The 13,841-nt window shown below is 50.2% G+C and overlaps 1 pseudogene; it reads left to right on the forward strand.

The window, feature by feature from the left end:
* The first annotated feature begins 983 nt into the window (after positions 1–983).
* LOC119250638 (class I histocompatibility antigen, Gogo-OKO alpha chain-like) lies at positions 984–12,920 on the forward strand (annotated as a pseudogene).
* Positions 12,921–13,841: the final 921 nt, after the last annotated feature.

A 13,841-nucleotide genomic window follows, 5' to 3' on the forward strand; every position in this document is an offset into this window, starting at 1 on the left:
ATGGTGAAAGTTTCTTTCTTTGGCTACTTCCTGCTGGAAGGGGGTGAAGACCAAGGGGGTGGCTCAGGCCTGGTTATGAGGGTCTTCTGCAGGGATGCAAGAATGTGGGTGGAGAAGGGGTTGGTTAAAGGTGGTAGGAGACATTTCCTGAATGCGAGCCTGTGTGAATTTTAAGAGGCAAGGAGCAAAAAGAAAGAACAAGGTTATTATTAATATTGGCTCCAAGAGTGGGAGGAGCCATGACACTATAGGATTTTGAAACCATGTTAACGGAGAGTGGGAGCCCCCGCTTTCCCTTTCCACGTCTTTGCGTAGTTTCATGAAGGCTTCCACATTTTTTTTTTTACAATCCCTGACTCACTGATATAGTAACAACATTCTTCCCTGAGGAACAGGCAGGTGCCTCCCTTATCAGCCATTAACAAGTCCAGAGCCCGTTGGTTTTGGAGAGTGACCTGTGCCAGGGAGGGGAGCTGTCTTTGTGATGATGCTAAAGACACAGAGGCTTTTTCTAAGGAGGTATCTATCCTTTAACCGAAATGTTAGAAGTGCAGGAATGAAAGCCCACAAGGGCGTCAGTTTGCTAGCAGGGGTAGCTGTGATTGGAGTCCCATAGGGGGACTGAGAGTTGGGGAGTCTGGCAAGCAGCGTCCATTATCTTGGGTTATCTTGGTCGTAGTGGTATTGTGATTAATTGAAGCTGCCGCCAGTAGAGGCCTCTGAAGGGAAGCTCAGAGGAAACAAGAGGAGGTATTAGTCCCAAAAGAGTCATTTAGGAAGGGTATATAACATTTTGGATTATATGAATCCACGCTGAGGGTATCTCAGTCTTTTTTGATGACGTTAGCTCATTTTATAGGACTTGTTCCGAATGGAGGATGTCCTGGGAGACTTAGACTGTGGCATTTTGTGTCAGGACGTATTCCCTTGAGAAGGACAATGTTGCCACTGGGTAGAAATGCCAGCCAGTGTACCTTGCGGCTTGGACTCCCTGTACCCAACTTTGGTCTCAAGGATCTGAAATAGCAGAGTTAACTTGATTCATACCGAAACCCGTATTATGATGGACCAGAGAGAACATGCAGCCTTTGTCTGGAAGGTGCACTGTACATGACGGGTAAGGGCACCCCCTATATTATCTGTAGGTATTTTTGCAGTGATTTAAGGTTTGATGGTAAAAGAAATAAAAGACGGTGTTCATAGGATTAGTAATTGACGAAAGAGTTAGGGTGAGAGTGATGGGTGCTGTGCATCCGGCCTGTGGGCATCCGCAGTACCCACCAAGTGGGTAGTCTCAGTGGACCCTGAGACAAATGTTTCCCTAACTTTGAATTTCCACACACAGGACACTGGGCTAGGGGAGATTTTGACAAGAAATGTGCATCCTAGTAGGACCCAGGTTACAACATGCATACTGTTTGTCTTCGGGGGCACGTTTGACCCGAGAGATATGGTGCCAGGAGGGGTCTCCCAGAAGTGTTACCGCTATAGGCGTGGTGAGAAGGACCGTGTGTGGACCAGTCCACGGAGGCTGCAGTGGCTTTGGCTGAAGTGATTTGTGCAGGACTTGGTCTCCCGGCTGCAGTGGTGGGGAAGGTCAGTTGAGGAGGTTGAGATTCAAGGCAGGACTATAAAGGGATGGCTTGTAAACCACCCATGTATGTATACAGTAGTAAAATCATGTGCCATACACCAGGCTTCATCAAATTATTTACATTCATGAAGCTGGTGGTAATTAATGGATAAGGGCTACTTAAATTCAAGGCCGGAAGAAAACTGAAAGAACTCAAGCTAGGGATAAAACTGTGTAAGCTCATGGTTGAGGCCATATTTGGGTCAAAAACACACAAGAGCTGTACGCACAGGAAAAAAACAGACTTTTCAGGACTTGAGACAAAGATTACACTGCGAGTCCTGCAGACCTAGTGCGCTTATGGTGACCAACGCAAGGAAAGTTACTTTGGGTTGGTCAACCGTGGGTGTAACTTGGAAACCACGTTGGGCTCAAACTGCTACAGGGCAGCCCTAATACAAAACGGGTTGCCTGACTGTGGGCCCTCACCTGTGCACTTAAAAGCTCTTATCAATACTCTACTGCAGGCACACACAAAAGGTTGATAAAAGGTTTATTTACAAGGGAAGGGCAAATGAGGAAATGTACAGCTCAGGGAGAAAAGTGGGAGATAAAGTTTTAAATGTGTCCTACCCAATCTGCCAATCTGGAATCCCAAATGGCACTCTGAGAGCTGGCCGCAAGCCAGGAGCCGTGAAGCCAGGAGGCAAGCGACAGCGTAAGAGACCCCAAGGCCCACGTGTTTGGTTTTTATACCAAATCTGGCTGCTTAACTCCACCCTCAGGTCCCAGCAACCTTCTCTTTGTGGTGATGGGATTTGTCTTTCCCAATGTCTTGATGGCTTTTGTCTGGAGTGGGGGTGGAGTCCACAAAGCCTATATGGAATTAGCTCAGGACATCCTTTCCCCCTAACAGAAGCACTGGCCCACCACAGCCAGGCGTGGAAGGACAGTCACTTTTCCAGTGACCCTGGATGTTGCAGATGGGGCACGGTCCTGGCAGAGGGTGGGAGTTGGGGCATTGTCTGGACCACTGGCTTTTTCGGCCACATTTGAAGCAGGGTCCCAGCTGCGGTCGGTTGGGGCCCATTGTCATCCTCTTTGAAAGGGCGGCAGGTGCTGAGATCATTGGAAGAGCATGGCCTGGCGGTTTTAAGGCAGCTACTAGGGCCTGAGCTTGAAGCTCAGCCTTCTGGCAACTATGGAGTTCCCTCTCTGCCCTGTCATGTGTAAAGGCCATATTCGGCAGATCCTAGATAGGGGTTTGAGGACTGTCGTGAGCCTTCTTAAGCTGTCTTTTAATATCTGGGGCTGACCTAGATATAAAATGGGTAGCCAGAACTGTGGCACCTCCAGGCAAGTCAGGGTCAAGCCTGGTATGGCGCTGGAGCGCCTCCGTCAGGCAGCAGCTAAGGAGGGCAGCAGGGTTTTTTGAGGCCGACTGGGTAATCTTTGGGAGCTTAGTAAAGCTTATAGGTTTAGGTGCTGCCCGTTGGAGACCAGTTAGGAGACAGGTGAGCCCAGCCCCAGGGTCCTGCCTGTGTCACTCTGGTAGTCCCACCCCGGCTCTGGGCTGGGAACTGCTGCAGAGTCAAATGGACCTGATCTCCATGGTCTTGGGCAGACCTAAAAACACATTCCCTTTTATTAGAGGTCAGGGTGGAAGAGAAGATAACATGTAATCATGACTTGTAAGGTCATAGGCTTGGGTAAGAAAACGATATTTTTGGGTGTAGGTAGTGAAAGAGCCAAGACGCTTTTCAATCTGGGAGAGCTCAGAGAAAGGAACATGGGCTCTCCCTCCTCCTTCAGTCCCACCCACTTCCCTGAGGGGAGGGACAAGAGGATAAGCAGAGAGAGGGTGTGGCGGCTGGGAGGTGAAAAGAAAGGGGTGGGGGCTGGATTGGGAAGCTGGAGGAGGAGAAGATAGAGAATTTAGGGGATCAAAGAACACAGAAGAGGGGTTGGGAGAGGGCGATGAGTCTGAGAGGAGTCTCGAGACTTTAAAAATATGGCAGGTTTTCAGGAGGGAGGGAAGGGGTGGAGCGCAAGAGAAAGACAGCCTGGGCTTAAGGCAATTTTGGGCCCTTTTTCTGCCTACAACAAAGGTTGTCTAAGTTGGTTAGAATTTTGGGGTCAAAAGAGCCCATTTCCGGCCTTAGAGCCATTGTCCAGTTCATATTTCGGCCAGGCCATGGTGCAATAAAAAATGAGGCGCTTAGGTCTCACATCTGGGTTTAAATTGTAGAGGGCCAAGGGCCTTTAGGAGGCACCCCAAGGGGGTGTCTGCCGGAATGCGGGATTGCGTTGACCCCATAGCGAGTGTCCCTCTTAGGATCTCAAAAGGAGGGTCGGGGAGGGAGGCTGGGTTCCAGCGTCCCTGGCCCGATCCTCAGGGAATCGAGCGGGAGAGTGAAAGGGGAAGGCAGCGTCCCACCATCCTCTTTACCTCCAAGAAATAGGAGAGGTTGTTCCCCTGAGGAGACGTCTCACCTCAGAGGGAGCCCCAAATGGAAAGTGCAGATCAGGAGGGGGTAGCAATCACTGAATAAGATGAAGAAACCCCCGTGATCCTGTTACAGGGCAGCACCGATGTTAGGGGGAAAGGATGTCCTGAGCTAATTCCATACAGGCTTTGTGGACTCCACCCCCACTCCAGACCAAAGCCATCAAGACACCGGGAAAGACAAATCCCATCACCACCAAAGGGAAGGTTGCTGGGACCTATAACTAACCAATACAAAATGGGGTGCCTGACTGTGGGTCCTCACCCGCATGCTTAAAAGGACTTATCAATGCTCTACTGCAGGCACACGCGAAAGGTTAATAAAAGGTTTATTTACAAGGGAAGGGGAAATGAGGAAATGTACAACTCAGGGAGAAAAGTGGGAGACAAAGTTTTAAATGAGTCCTACCCGATCCGCCGATCTGGAATCCCAAATGGCACTCTGAGAGCTGGCCGCGAGCCAGGATCCCTGAAGCCAGGAGGTGAGCCAGAGAGCGAGCCCCCCAAGGCCCACATGTCTGGTTTTTATACCAACCCTGGCTGCTTAACTCCACCCTCAGGTCCCAGCCACCTTCCCTTTGGTGGTGATGGGATTTGTCTTTCCTGGTGTCCTGATGGCTTTGGTCTGGAGTGGGGATGGAGTCCACAAAGCCTGCATGGAATTAGCTCAGGACATCCTTTCCCCCTAACAATCCGAGGGACCTTAGAGACAACAGCTCACCCTGGGAGAGTCACGAGCCAAGCGCTGGTGCTCCACAGGCCGGCCGGCCGGGTCTTTTCGTTATTCGCGATTATTTGGCGAAGTGCCATAGGAAGAGAAGGTGGGCCATCAGGAGGAAGAGGAGGATGGCCCCTCCAAGGGAGATGAAAAGAAGAAGTTGTTGAGGCGGAAGTGGCCACATGGATTGGAGTTACCAGGAAGCCCAGTAAGGGACTAGAGCAAGTCCCTGCTCCGCTCACGTGGCATGAGAGGCAGCGAGGGCCTGTTCTCCCGCAGGGAGTGTGTCCCGGGTCGTGTACCAGCGGCCGCCAGTGCACCAGATGAAAGGTTCAGAACAGTAAAGAAAAGGAGAGCCAGGCTAAATTTCTCAAAAGAAGGGAAAATTTATTGCACTCCTGATGGCCTCAGGGACCCAAGGTGGGGGTCTGTGAAGCCACGCACATTGTCAGGGGGAAGCAGGGTTTTATAGGGTGAGGAGAGGTCAGGTGGTAGACTGGGTTTGTAGGTCCCTGATAAGATTTGTAGGGCAGGGGAGATTCATTATCTGAATCCTCTAGGCAGGCTTCTGCATTCCTGTTCCCAGGTGGGCTTCCTGGTGGGTTTTTGTATTCAGGCCTCCTGCATGGACCTTTCAGTAGTGAAACAATAGGTAACTTTTAAAAAAAAATCATACAATTGTACGATTATCCTTACATTTACAGAAAGTTATTTTCTTAAAAATGCTTTGTTAGCATACATTGGTTATTAATATTCTAAAGTAAAGAAGTAATAATGCCAGGGACCAGCCTCAGCAAACTGTCCTGTGAGGGGTTCCTGTGAGGATGAGAGGGCATGGACAAATCTGAGGGATTAGGGGGAGGGGGAGTGAGGAGATGCAAACACTTGATCAGGGTGCAGACATCATCCTGCTGAGGGTCTCAGCAGCCCTTTATTTATACCTTACAAGCAAACCCAGAGTACATAAGCATATGTATTAGAGCAGGAAGATAACAATCATCACATCTTCCTCTAGAACAGCCAGGGGTTTATTTGCCCTTCAGCAGAGGTTGTAACATTCTTTATTTTGAAGAAGGCACAGTTGCTAAACAAAAGTGTTCTTAGAATAGTCATTTATCTTAATCATTTTATTACTAGCAAAAACTTACGTGACTGAGACTAACATTTCTATATTTACTACAGTGAAGGATTAACTAAGGGCTGGGGAAACAAAGGACAGGAAGTTACCTGGGGGAAGGGAGACACAGGGATTTTTTTCTAACTAACCTATAAAGTTGAGACTAACATATAACCATATTGTTACAGGGCAGGGAAAGGGGCAGCCCAGACACCACAAACCTGCCTATTCTAAATGGGTTCTGCCATCCACTGCATCAACACAAATCATATGAGACTTTAATGGGAAGGAACTTTAATACAATTAGGAAAAAATACAGAAAAGGCAAAGAATATAGTTTCTAAATCAAGCACCCAAAGTTACCCATCGCCTCGTGGGTAAAAGTCCACCCAAGCAGGATTGGCCCAGAACAAGGCCCCAAAGCCTGCCACAAGTCTTAAGCATCTTCCAGTGGGGATCCACAGAAAAGGATCAGAAATAACCAGACAAGTCTGGAGGGAAAAGAGCAAAATCAAAATCAAGATAAAAACAGCCATTGCCACCTCCCCACGGGTCTCTCACCCACATCTGTGTCACCCAGTCCACGACCAAAAGGCAAGTGCAGTTTCTTCACGTGTCTCTCGGCTCCATGTGCCTCCTCTGGCTCCATCCGGCTTCCTTCCTTCCTCAGTCTCCTCTGCAGCTTCTTCTCTCTCTGCTCAGCTCCACCCTCCACTTGGGTGGGGCAGGGAGCCTGGAACTTCCCCCTTTCTTGGGGACCACCCTGTTACAATCACCCCTTTTAATTTTTATTCCACCATATCTATGGTGGCACAGATCTCAGGGTGTAGTCTTAGGAGACAGTCTTTTTTTCAGGGTTACAATGTGTGTAAGAGAAGCAACAATTAGTCAGCAGCATTGTCCATGAATGTCCAGTATGACAGTTTTCCATTACTGGAAAATAGTCCATTATCCAAGCCAAAAGAAAAAAAAAAAATCTGGAGCATTAGAAGCGTGCAGGTGAATGTTACAGGGCAGCCCGGATACAAAATGGGTTGCCTGACTGTGGGTCCTCACCCACACACTTAAAAGGACTTATCAATACTCTACTGCAGGCGGGCCTCCCCGGTGGCGCAGCGGTTGAGCGCTGGATTGCAAAGCTGCCCCCAGCCTCTGCAGCGCTGGTTCAATCCCCTGCTGCTCCCTGGCCACCTGAGGAGGGTCCCACGTGGTGCCCAGACCTCTCCTGCCGCCCGCTGCTCCCCTCAGCAGTGTGCTTCGGTCCTTCTGCCTGCTCTGCTCCCCGCTCTGGCTCTGTGAATTCTCTCACCCTCCCACGCTTCTGACTGTACACAGTACTTGTATAAATAAATAAAAAAATTTTAAAAATCTAAAAAAAAAAAATACTGCAGGCACACACATGAAAGGTTAATAAAAGGTTTATTTTTAATGGAAGAGCAAATGAGGAAATATACAACTCAGGGAGAAAAGTGGGAGACAAAATTTTAAATGTGTCCTACCCGATTCGCTGATCTGGAATTCCAAATGGCACTCTGAGAGCTGGCCGCGAGCCAGGAGCCGTGAAGCCAGGAGGGAGCAAGAGAGCAAGAGACCCCAAGGCCCCCCAAGGCCCCAAGGTTTTTATACCAAACCTGGCTGCTTAACCCCACCCTCAGGTTCCAGCAACCTTCCCTTAGGTGGTGACTGGATTTGTCTTTCCCAATGTCCTGATGGCTTTGGTCTGGAGTGGGGGTGGAGTCCACAAAGCCTGTATGGGATTAGCTCAGGACATCCATTCCCCCTAACATGAGGACCCACAGCTAGGCAACCCGTTTTATATCGGGGCTGCTTTGTAACAATATGATTAAAGCAAAAAACAGAAGGCTTTTATACAGAAATCATCATCTAATATATATTGTTTTAATAAGATACTGATTCAATATTAAGGCACCAAGGGCATGGAGGGCATCAGTGCCAGACAAGCCGCACTGACTCTTCACTAGCCCCAAGCTCTCAATTAAGGGAGGAATTCTCCTAATCTAACAGAATCTAACCTATTACTCCTCTACTTATTTAATCAGCCTAGTTTTCATATCTAACTTTAAGATCAAGGGAAAATTCCTTTTTCTGTAAGATTGCTGATTGTTGTTTTAAGGAACTACAAATATTTCATCAGAGGCAGGGCCTGAGATGGTTATAGCTTTTGGTTCTCAGAATGGTTAATACGTGACATCAGCAGTGGTAACATTGACTATTCCCAAGTGCATTATTTGTGCTGTCAAGATTATTAGCTTAACCAGTCACAAAATTGTTGTTGGCTTATTCGTGAATGCATACTCCAACAGCTACCATACCCATTGTCACTGAAAGGGAACTGTTAAGGAAAAGCGAATCTTTCCCTGTTAAAGAGCCATAGACATGGAAATGTCAGTAAAAGACAAGTTTGCTTCCTTAACAGGCATATCTAAACAAGGACTGGCAGCCTGCTAGGCTGGTTGTTCTCCTGGGCCAGTCTCAAAGATCTGCACCCTCCCCCTTTTCCTGTGTCAAGAATTTGTATGCTAACTAACCAATGTTATCAATGAATTATGCAGTGCCATTTGCTGTCAGATTGGTTATTCAGTAATTGATCAAACAGCATTTGCAGTTTTACTTTTAAATGTGTATTTTAACAATGGTAGAAACTAGCCATAAACAAATGAGACTCTAGCAGGAGTCAGCTAAAGAGATTCCTGACTTTTCAGGAATCTGCCTCATGCCTGGACCTTTGTCAGACTGTTAGGGGGAAAGGATGTCCTGAGCTAATTCCATACAGGCTTTGTGGACTCCACCCCCACTCCAGACCAAAGCCATCAGGACATTGGGAAAGACAAATCCTGTCACCACCAAAGGGAAGGTGGCAGGGACCTGAGGGTGGAATTAATCAGCCAGGGTTGGTATAAAAAACCAAACACATGGGCCTGGGGGGCTCACTATCACTTGCCTCCTGGCTTCAGGGCTCCTGGCTCGCGGCCAGCTCTCAGAGCGCCATTTGGGATTCCAGATTGGTGGATCGGGTAGGGCGCATTTAAAACTTTGTCTCCCACTTTTCTCCCTGAGCTGTACATTTCCTCATCTGCCCTTCCCTTGTAAATAAACCTTTTACTAACCTTTCCTGTGTGCCTGCAGTAGAGCATGGATAAGTCCTTTTAATCGCGCGGGTAAGGACCCACAGTCAGGCACCCCGTTTTGTATCGGGGCTGCCCTATAACAAGACGACAGGAGTAGCATGGCTCCCAGCATAATAACATCTTTTGAAAGGTTTTATTCTAGTAAAGTAAATATTTAAAGCTATAACCCACATGAAAAAATTATACATGGGATCCGTAGTGATTTGTGAGACTGTAGAGACATGCTGAAAGAAAAATGTTTGAGAATCACTGACCCAATTCCTGGGCCTGGATTCAGGGAGGCAATAGTGTGACAAAGGTCTTGGTGCAGGAGAGCAGGGGTCTCGGGGTGTGGCTCTCAAGGTCTCAGTCCCCAGAGCACTGTTCCGGACTGGAAGGTGACTGTTGGGGTTTCCTCATCTCCCCAGTTTCACTTCTCACAACCTGGGCGGGTCCTCCTTCCTGGATACTGGTGAGTCACCCCAGGGCTCACTCCCCATTGCCTGGAGGTCTCCAGAGCAGCCAATCAGCAGCCCCGCGGCTCCCGTTCCAAAGCCCCCACCCACCCAGTGGGACTCCTTGGAGGCACATCCTGGGGGATGGGGGGCGCAGCCCTCCTGCTGCTGCTCGCGGTGGCCGCGGCCCGAGGGAGACCCGGGCAGGTGAGTGCGGGTCGGGAGGGGACAGGGCAGAGGCGGGAGCGAGGGCGCGGGCGGGGGTGGGAAAGGCGCGACCTCACCGCTGCTCTAGTTGTCCCCCCACCTCGGCCCCGCCCCGTCCTGGCCCCTTTCTGTCCCCCGGAGACCCCAGCCTCCTCTGGCCCCCCGAGTCCCGGCCATTTTCGTCCCGCAGCCACTTTTCAATCTCACTCATCTTTCACCCGCTTTCTGTCTCGTGGGCGCCCCCCGGGACTCGAGCCCCCGAAGGGAAGAAGAATAGGCCTGGTCTCCCCTCCCGCCCCCAGGCCCCCACTCCATAAGGATTTTCCACACCACGATGTCCCGGCCCGGCCCCTGGGAGCCCCGCTTCATCTCCGTGGTCTACGTGGACGACACGCAGTTCCGGCGGTTCGACAGCGACTCTCCGGGCCGGAGCTTGGAGCCGCGGGCGCCCTGGGCTGAGCAGGTGGAGCAGGAGAAGCAGGAGGAGTGGGACGAGGACGCGCGGGTCCTAAGGGAGCGCGCACTGTGGTACCGAGCGTGACTGGACGCCCTGCGCGGCCTCTACAACCGGAGCGAGACCGGTGAGCTGGCGCGGGTCCAGGCCGGGTCAGCACCTCCATCCCCATGGACGGGGCAGGGGTCTCCCCCTCCAGGCTTCTCTGCAATTGCCGGGAACAGCCCGCGGGACTTTCACCCCATTTCATTCTGTTTAGTTTATTCAGGGCGGGAGGGGGCGCGGGCAGGGTGACCGCGGGGTGACACTGGCGGGGACAGGGTCTCACACCTTCCAGATGATGTCTGGCTGCAACCTGGGGCCCGACTGGCGAGTCCTCCGCGCGTACAGACAGTACGCCTACGATGGCGCCGATTACCTGGCCCTGAACCCGGACCTGCGCTCCTGGACTGCAGCGGACACAGCCGCTCAGCTCTCCCGGCGCGAGTGGGAGGCCCTGGGTGAGGCAGAGAGATTCAGAAACTATTTGGAGTACTGGTACTTGAGGTGGCTGCGCACGTGCCTGGAGTACGGGAAGGACACTCTGCAGCGCACGGGTAAGAGGGGCCTGGAGGCCTCCCGGTCCCCCCCTGCCTGGAGTCACCTCGGGAAACGAGTCCTCTCTCTAGTCCCGAGAGGGGGGCTCCCCTGGGTTTCTTGTTCTGCACTAGAGAGACTCCCAGAGACTCCGGCTTCTCCTGAAGGACAGTGAAGGGATCCCGTCTCTCCTGAGAAAGACAGACAGTCCCTGACACCACACGTCACCGGGTCCTTTTGACCAGGGGCCTATTTGAGAACCACGAGTTTCTCTCTCAGTCTTGTTTCTGGTCTGAGAACATTTTCAGTTATGTGATTCCTGCTTTTCTGTGTCATTCACCTTCCACCCAGGTCAGGAATAAAACATCTGTGTTCCACTCCCTCTGCTTCATCCTACCCTGGGTTTTCATCCTCATTCTAGTACTATCTAAGAAATAGGAGACTCTCACAGATTCCCCAGATTAGCCTGTTTTTTACATTTTTATGCTTCTAGCTGTTACAGGGCAAACCCTGATAAAAAATGGGGTTTCCTGACTGTGGGTCCTCACCTGTGTGCTTAAAGGTGACGTATGAATGCTAAACTGCAGACACACATAAAAGGTTGATAAAAGGTTTTTTTACACGGTAAGAGGAAATGGGAAATGAATAACTCAGGGAGAAAAAGAGGGAGATAAGTTTGTAAATACGTCCTACCCGTTCCGCTGACCTGGGATTCCAGTGACCCACAGAGGTGGTGAAAACCTAGCACGCCTCGTGGCCAAGCCAGAGACTCCCGGCCACATGACCAGTTAAATACCCAAATGGAGAGACTAGTTGCTTAACTCCACCCTCGGGTCCTCCCCACCTTCCCTTTGGTGATATGGGATTTGTAGTTCCCTGTGTCGTGGGGGTGGAGTCCGCAAACCCTGTATGGAGTTTGCTCAGGACATCCTTCACCCCTGTCATTCCTGCCACGCCAGTGGTCTTGTCCATTGTGAGGATGGTCTCACGAGGATTCCTCAGTGTCCATGGAGGAAACACAAAGTGAGTTTTCTGATTTACCACCTCAGAACCCCCAAGGACACGTGTGACCCACCACCCCACCTCTGAGTATGCGGTCACCCTGAGGTGCTGGGCCCTGGGCTTCTACCCTGCGGACATCACCCTGACCTGGCAGCGAGATGGGGAGGACCTCACCCAGGAGATGGAGCTGGTGGAGACCAGGCCTGGAGGAGATGGAACCTTCCAGAAGTGGGCAGCTGTGGTGGTGCCTTCTGGAGAGGAGCAGAGATACACGTGCCACGTGCAGCATGAAGGCCTGCTGGAGCCCCAAGTCCTGAGATGGGGTAAGGAGGAGGATGTGGGCAGTGATGTTGTTCTCAGGGCCATCAGGAGCCCTTCTGGAGCCCTTCTGGAGCCCTTCAGAGGGTCAGGATAAGGTCTGGAGCTCAGGGTATGATCTTCCCTCCCTACCAGTGCCCCCTCCTCAGTCCTCCATCCTCACCGTGAGCATCATTGCTGGCCTGGTTCTCCTTGTTGCTGTGCTCACTGGAGCTGCAGTGGTTGCAGCTGTGATGTGGAGGAAGCAGCACTCAGGTAGGGAAGGGAGTGGGGGATCTTGTCCACTGGGGGCTTTCATATCCCAGGGAGAACTTGCCCTGCCTGGTTAATGGGAATTACCATCCACACACATGTGTGTTGCCTAGAGGGCATTTGGTCCAGACCCCCCTCACCTCCTTTCTTCATTTTTCTCAGTCCTGACCTGGGTCTTTAGTCCCAGTTCTGAAAACTTCCTGTTGTGCAGGATTAAAAGATTCCTTTAGGTCTTCTGACCTGACTGCTCCCTGGTCTCCCATGATGCTTCTTCCCACAGTAGGACAAGGAGGAAGCTACACTGAGGCCGCAGGTAAGTGTGGATCTGGGGTTTGATCCCTGAGCCCCTGGGGACAGTGTAGATGGACTCCATGGGGGAGTTACCCTCATCAGTCCTTCCTGTGGTCTCATCTCTGACCAGGTTCTGTTTTGTTCTCAACCAGGCAGCGACAGTGCCTGTGGCTCTGATGTGTCTCTCAGCCCCTAAGGATCATTTACAATGAACCCGATGAGGCTCCTGTTGTGCGCACCCTGGGCAGCAGGGTGATGGTGTCACTGTTGTTCTTAACTGTGATATTGAGCATTTGTTCATATATTTATTTTTTCTATGTCTACATAAGTTGCTATGTCTATAAATAATAATAAATAAAATAAAAAATTTATTTATTCATGCATACAAGAAATGGGGTACAGGCCAGATGCACGGGAGGTGATCAGATTCACCAGAGACAGAGTGGGGAACAGAACAAGCAGACTGATGAAATACACTGCTGAGGGGAGCAGCGGGTGAGACAGGAGAGGTCTGCCGCACCATGTGGGATTCTTGCCTGCTGGCCGGGATCTAACCTACACTGCAGATGCTGCGGACAGCCTCACAGTGCTGCGCTCAACCACCAGCGCCACCAAGGGAGGCCTGGAAGTCAATTTTTTTTTGCTATATTGATAACACTGTTTTTTTGTCCTTATTAAAATTGGGTTATATCTTGCTGATCATTGAGTTTTAAGCATTATTTGTAAATTCTTGATACAGTGCTTTATCAGTTTTGTAATATGCAAATGTTTCTCCCCACTCTGTGACTGAACTCCTTTACTGACGGGAAAGCAAGCATTATTGTCCAGACAGAAGCATGGATATATTTTTTTAGAAAAGAAAAGATAAATTTCTAATTGGTTTTGAGCAGATACTGGCTGACTGGGATGTTGGGGGATGGAAGGGAATGACTGACTTATGCGTATCCTTGAGTGTTATTTAAATGTTCTTGCATGAGCATGAAATATGCTTTCAAAACTAAATTACACTTCATTCCTCAATTTATAAAACTCTTCACACATCATGTCCAAATCACGTGTTAAGATCAGACTGGCACGTGGGCTACAAGTGAGGGACCCGCACATCATAGTTGCACAGTCATGGTTTCTCTCAGGGGTCACCCTGGTGTTGTTCGTTCTGTGGGTGTTGGACAAATGTATAATGACCTGTGTCCATCATGAGAATATCATGCAGAGTATTTTCACTGTCCCTAATGTCTTCTGTG

This window comes from Talpa occidentalis, unplaced genomic scaffold (assembly GCF_014898055.3).
Source record: "Talpa occidentalis isolate TD23 unplaced genomic scaffold, MPIMG_talOcc4v2.1 talOcc4.170, whole genome shotgun sequence".
Lineage (NCBI taxonomy): Eukaryota > Metazoa > Chordata > Mammalia > Eulipotyphla > Talpidae > Talpa > Talpa occidentalis.